Here is a 7,486-nt window from a genome sequence, read left to right on the forward strand (position 1 = left end):
AATCTGAGTACTCAGCGCAGTTATTGAAGTAGTAATTGTATAAATAACGTGGGTTAGGCGGGAAAGGGAAGGATTTAGGCTCCGTTTGGAATCTAACGAAAATAAAAGAAAGAAAGAAAAAAAAAAAAGAAAAATTGAAGGAAAAATTTACATTTATTGAACTTAAAATTTTTACGGAGTATTTTTTTTTCTCTCTTTCTTTTCTAATCAAACAATTTTTTCTCTCTCTTTCTTTTCTAATCAAACAATGGAAGGAATTTTTTTTTAATTTTTCTCTGTTTTTCATAAGTTCCAAACAAAACCTTAGTTTTGATATTTGAGGTGGGGCCGTGAGACAGTTTTGATATTTGAGGTGGGACCGTGGGACATGGAGAGGGGTCGGATCCTGTTCAGTTTATTAGGACCAGTTTGGTCTATTTTTTTGCATTCGAGCTATTCAAAAATGTTTTGAACAATTTAAATTTGTTCAAAAAGTTTTGAATATTTTTTAATTAAAAAATCCGAATAAATCTGAGCTGCCCAAAATACTTTTAAACTGCTCAAATACAAAAAAAATGGACCAAACTGGTCCAAACAAACTGGACTAGATCCGACAGGGGAGAGATAGTTTTGATATTTGAGGTGGGACCGTGGGACATGAAAGTATCTGTACTGTCTTTTCTTAATATTTTTTTTATATTTTTTGTTAAAAGAGTACTATGAAATTACTGTAATTAAAAATGTACTACTACAATTTTATGCCGTTAAGCAAGTCACGATCCAAGACTAGCAGGATATCAACAAAATGTTAAACAAGCACACTGATCATGTAAAACATCCTATTAAGTACACAAATAATTACTGATGTCATTGAATTTCTGACATACCCCCCAAAAAAATTCACTAATGTCATGAGTCATCCATTATCTCCTCTGGTCGTCTCCATTATCGACAAATAACAATTTTTTTTTGAACATCCTCATATATTGCCTCGAATCACCATTAACGTGGTCAAAATTTTCAATTACTATCGGTGGCATTCCCTGTCAATTGCATTATTTTCATTGAAATTCTGTATCTATTTTATTATAGCGTCGGTACGTAATCTCTATAATACAAACTTTTTTCTCTCTGTGTTTAACCTGTCTAATTGGATTGAATCAAATGCTTAACCAGGTCAAATCATAAACAATATCCACTTCTCCAAAAAAAAAAAAAAGGCCCCAGGACGCAAATGCAGACCGGGGCCTACACAAGAGCCCAACAAAAAAATTAGGACCGGCCTGTCTGAGCCCTTTATCAGGCCCAAAAACTAAAGCCCTGTTTGTTGGGTTTGTAAACGCAACTCCCAAGTGAGTTAAGCCCATAAGAGAACCCTTCATAAGGCCCATAAAACTAGCTAGGGCTTCTATTCAAGAATTCGGACCTCAGTAAAGAAATGGCTCAGACCAGAACAAATCCCAAATAAAACGATTAAAAACCAAAATTGGGGAAACAAATTAAAAAAAAAAGAAAAACTGGATTGAAAAAACCAAACAAGACATAAGGGGCTGTTTGGGAGCCGAGCTTTTGCATTTAACATGTTGGAGATTTTGTATTTTAGGTGTTTGGCAGCGGATTGTAGAATGCTAGAGTGCATTTTGAGAAATGAAGCGGAAAATTCATAATTTCAAAATCACCTCCGGATTATTCACAGACTATTCAAGAGCAAGAGTTTGCGCCCAGGTGTGCATTGCGTCCAGGCATGTAAAGTTTTTGGCCACTTGCAAAAGTTTGTGATGAGGTACACAAAATTTGCGGGCCGTGGACTTTGCTCTGCCTCTAAATGGGGCTCCCGCTTGCAGACGGTAAAATTGGTCTCTCAAAATTAACATCGAGCTGCGCGTAGCTGACCCGAAAACCTGGTTTTAAATAATAATTTGAGCCCAACCACCCAAAACCTTGAACCGTGTTGACAACAAAACAAAAAATTCATCGTACTGGACTATAATACTATCTTCTTCTTTTTTTGAACACTACTATAGTACTATCTGAAGTCGGTGGGCACAGGTCACGTGGTGTCGAGCATGCATCACGGCCATTCAAACGTGTTTTGAACGACCCAGATCGGTTTGGGCTTAAGGGGGTGTTTTGGTAATTTACTAAAAAATTACCCAAACAGATCTAGACCATCTAAAACACGTTTGAACGGCCAAGATTGTGCTCCGCACCACATGGCCCGTGTCCACCCAGCACTGAAAAACTTCTCCTAGACTTTTCATAAATTACATCAACCCTGCAGAACTTGGATAATACGGTATCCCATAGATTTATTTATTTATTTTTACGTCACCGACTAAAAAAATGGTTCAGAGGACTAGAGTTGGCAGATTCCATTCCATATGGACCTTTTGCCACTCTTCTACCGCTGGCAAATTGCAGAGTCAAAAGACTTTCACCCCAAGGAACTCTCTCTCTCTCTCTCTCTCTCTCTCTCTCTCTACGCTTTCTTTCTCACATCACATGCCATCCCCTCCTCCGTGCTCCCAATTGAGCTCCAAATTTATTAAATTTCCCACAGGGCCATACACCACCTAAATGGTCCTCTGCACCTACCCTCCCTCAGGCAACATTTGAGCCAACAAATTCAATGCGCTCTCATTTGCGTTTTACAATAATTACTATATGAGAATATTGAATGATTTGGGGATCCACATTTATAACAGAAGACATATTATTGGGATGAATAAAGTGTTACGTACGTACCCACAAAAAAATGTACACAAACTTGTTACGTATTTGTATCGAATATGGCTCAAGGAGTCCACACACTAAAAGTGCGGCGCGTGTCAACCTCTTAGACATTTGCGAGTGTGTGTGCATTAATTAGCATGTGTGACGTGTACGTGTTTGTACCTAACCTTTTGAGATAAAGAAAAGAGTTCAACTTCATAATTAGTAACATTTTAATCCCTCGTATGAAACAAAATTCTCCTTTCACTTGTCGGGTTCTTTTATCAAGACGGATTAGTAAAAAAGTACGGTAGTACGGACGCATAAAAAGTAGTTCGTGTGTCTTTTGTGTACTAACCTTTTTAATAAAGAACATAATAAAGCTCGATCCATAGTTAGCATATATAATCCTTCGTACAGAACAAATTTTCCCTTTCACTTGTAGGGTTTCGTTATCCAAGATGAACTAAAAAAATATAGTATCGATAAGATTTGAGATAAAAATGTAAGCTTAAATAAAATTCTATAATAGAAAGAATTTATCAAACATTTCGGACAGGGCCAAGATATTGTGGGAAAGTGAAAAAGGGTTTAGTTGAGGATTGGAGACAGAATATCTCTGCATATTCAATGAAAGTAACAAAACGTTGTATTCCATTAAATGAAATTCGTTGACAATTGATAACAAAACACCACCACCCCCATCCCAAATAGATCGCCTCATACATGATAGGATTCTCACAATAAAGTATTTTCACTACACTTAAAAGTAGTAAAGATGTACCCATTGGCATGAACTTTTTCCTTTTGGTTCGACGGTTATGGGTGTCAGCTTACATATACTTCGACTAATTCCTTATTCGGTCTGGTAAAAGACAAACTATCGATGCCGGGATGAGAGGATTCACAAAAGATTTCTTTCTTGCGATATGAATCTAATAATCAAATGCTAGTCAATTTGCGTGAGGAGAGACCCACCAGCCAACCGGACCGATCAATACTGTGCTATACATACTGTTATAGAAAAACAAGAAAAATACCCAACGCGTCATTAGTAATCAAATATTGGAATTGGGAGAACACCGACTTTAAGCGTACGTTGACAATTTCAAAAAGCTGTAGCTTCTTTGCACCCCCTTCACACACCACCACCAAACCCATATATAAACTCCCTCAATCCCATCAGAAAATCCACAATCCATCTTCCCAAATCCCCAGTTCCTCTCTCTACAACCATCAAAAAAGCTTCAATTTTGGTCTCCAATGGCAAAACTCAACACTCTCCCCTGTTTCGCAGCAACCATTTTCATTTTCCTCATCACATGCCAGTCACTCTCAGCTGCTAGACCGTTGAACCTCGCTTTTGCCGGAGACAATTCCGGTCATTTTCCGCCGGCCCCGTCGGAGAAAGATTCATCCCAGGATTTCCACCCAAGTGAATCGGATTCAAACAAGAGGATTGGTGGAAAATATGGACGGCCCCTGTTTTTCAGTATGCTTCCCAAAGGGGCGGTGCTGGCACCGTCTGGACCAAGCCAGAGGACTAATGGCATGCACAATTAGGAGCCTCTTCAGTCTTTATACAAGTACATTTGTTGATTCATTGTTTTTTGTTTTTGGTTCCCTTATCGTTTGTTTTAATTTATGACTTGTAAATATGGTATAAGGGCTTACAATGAGTTCGAATCACTCGATTCTATAGATAGATTGGACATCGATTTATGAACTCGGATATGTTAATGTTACCTTTTAGATAAATTGATGAGCGAATTTATGACGGTTTTTGTCGTGGGATGCGGAGTTTGATTGTACTATACGCCAACGCGTGCATGTTGCGAGCGAAACTCGAGAGTGGTTTTGGTATTGGCCACAGCTTACATAACCCTATTGGCGTATTGCGGCGATAAAGCTACTCCAACGTATTTTACATTATTCTTCATCATTAGCGAGAGTTGTCAACGACCATGGACGTTATCCGCATTAATTGAACCACATAAATTTGATGTTCTTGTGATTTTATATTCCTACTTTCTCCATTTTTTGCGTTTTTAGTATCTCTACGTGTTATATATCACGCATTGAGGTTACTCTTATTGCTAACAAAACCATGGCATGCTACCATTCTTGTTCAATTTATGACAATCCATGACTTATTGTGATCAATAAGGCCACCAGTTGCCTTTGGGAAATTGCTTATCTAATGTATTTAAAGCGGGAAATCCGCTATGGCAATCCATCCAACTGCTCCAGTTTAAGTCAAATATACTACTAAAAAAAAAAAAAACCTTTTCTCCCTTCACTTTTCCCTTTGGTTTGAAAATAAGTACTCAGAAGAAAAAGAAAAAAAGAAGCAAGAAGTCCACAATGGCAACAACCCAGCCAACTACTCCAGTTCAAGTCAAATGGAGTACTACTATTACTGAGAAAAAAACTGCAGGGTTGGACCAAATGGGCATGCGAAAGTAAACAAGTGTTTGTCTTGTTACTCCTGTATAAGGTCTTGTGTTCGAATTTCATGGAGGCTAAGCATTCCAAACCTTGGGGTCATTGGAGGGTTTGTCCGATCATTAACTTTTGAGCTCCGGAATTAATGTGCGCACAAACTGGCCCAAACATCTATCCGGTTATAGAAAAAATACTGAGAAAAGAACAGCCCTTTTCTGCCTTCACTGGTTCCTTCCCATTTGAAAAGCCTAGCCGCCTGCCTTGACCCATTAAAACATGATTGAAACCGATCAAAAAAGGTCCATTTCTGTTAGGTGAATGAACCCTCGCTGATATATATATTTTTTTTCCGTTAAGATCGTTATGTACTATGTCATGTCACGATCTAGAGGACACCCGGAGAATGATACCAGGAATAATAAGGTATTATTCTCCGGAGTGTCCACAGTATTTGACTATGTTCTACTTTTATTCATACGGGGCTCCATTATTGGGCCAAAAATTAATGACCTTAGGCTGTGGCTTACTAGGCTTATGCCCATAACCAACCCGATGAATGGAAAGCCGAAGTGGGTGATACATCAGGATGCTTGAGGATTCAAATTTGATCTTCTTGATCTTGCTATCCGGATGTATGTGCTAGATATACTATGCCACAAAAGGTTTTAAGCTAACTTTTAGGAACTTTGCTCAATAATGTATGTCGAGGTATTCAATGTTTATTCAATTGTAACTCCATCGTCCACAAGAGAGAGATAATTAGCGGCACCCATACATGTAGAAGCTGAAGGCAAAACACAGAGAACGAATACAAAGTACGAAACAAGTGTAGACAAGTAAAACAAGATGGAGTATTAGAAAAGAAAGCCACGACACAATGCTAATAGTAACTATAATTGCTCCAACAGGTTTTTGTTTTTTCGACGGTCAAGAGTGTCTAGATGCAAGCGTTTGTGGCCAGGTGCAATAGTTTGCGGTCAAGTGCAAAAGTTTGTGGTTAAATGCAAAAGTTTGTGGCCAAGAGCAATAGTTAGCGGCTAAGTGTAAAAGTTCGTGGCCAAATGTAAAAGTTCGCGGCCAGGTGCAATAGTTCGCGACCAGGTGCAAAAGTTCGCGGCTAAGAGCAATAGTTTGTGGCCAAATGTAAAAGTTCGCGGCCAGGTGCAATAGTTTGCGGCCAGCTTACATGCACATTGACTAATCCTCTCCCCGGTTCGCTCAAAAGTAGACCATCCATGTCGAAACTAGAGAATTCATTAGTAATTATTTTATTGCAGCCTGACCCAAGAATCTAACTCTAGTTGATTGTATGAGGAGCAAACTCACCCGCCAACCAAACTAATCATTGGGATTGCTCCAACATTTCAAATTGTTAAAAATAGGGTTAAAAATATTGATCAATAGTGTTGAGTTGACCACCGATACGCTTATATGTACCCTTCAGAAGATAACTAAAAAAAAAAAACTATTGATCAAACAAAAGTTCATTCAAAAAATGCAAAATCTAAAGCCTTTTTTAAAAACTCATGTGTCCGAGTGAGATTATGCATACCGTGATTAATCTCTCTTGCCGTTTACTTGGGGGGATCTCATTTAAAATCAGAACAAAATTCTTGTGAAGTGATTCTGTAAGCGTCGATAGCACCTAAAAGATTTCGACAAAATCCAAAACGTTAAAATCATCTTTCTCAGCAACACTTCTGCTAAACATGTTTTGGCCTAAAAGTAAATGGAAAATGGTGACACACATTGGAATGACTTCGGAATTACAAAAATCTGGAGTCACCCTCCAATAGATATGGCAAACCTAACTTTACACACGACTAGGTCAAGAGTGAGTTTCAGTGTCCAACATTTGAAATTTAATTCAAGTAGGACTGAGCTGATAAATATGAAAATAAACACAATTGTGGAGTAATTTTCTGATAATTCCATTCATCGTAGTTGTACAATATATATAGTACAAACATTAACAAGGAAAGAATACAAGATTACATGGAAATATTCTACACTTATGGCATAAAATAAGATTACACAATTAAGGATATTGACCAAATCAAATATTGACTAAATCATATCCTTAATTCTAGCACTCCCCCTCAAGTTGGAGCATGTATATCGCACATGCCTAACTTGTCTAAAGAGTGACTAAAAACACTGCTGGCAACAGCTTTGGTAAGGACATCGGCTAGTTGGTCTGCAGACTTCACAAACGGGAAAGCAATGATTCCGGCTTCAAGTTTTTCTTTAATGAAGTGCCTATCAATTTCCACATGCTTCGTCCGATCGTGTTGGACTGGATTATGAGCAATCTCTATAGCAGAAGTGTTGTCACAATACAGCTTCATTG

This window comes from Rhododendron vialii, chromosome 9a (assembly GCF_030253575.1).
Source record: "Rhododendron vialii isolate Sample 1 chromosome 9a, ASM3025357v1".
Lineage (NCBI taxonomy): Eukaryota > Viridiplantae > Streptophyta > Magnoliopsida > Ericales > Ericaceae > Rhododendron > Rhododendron vialii.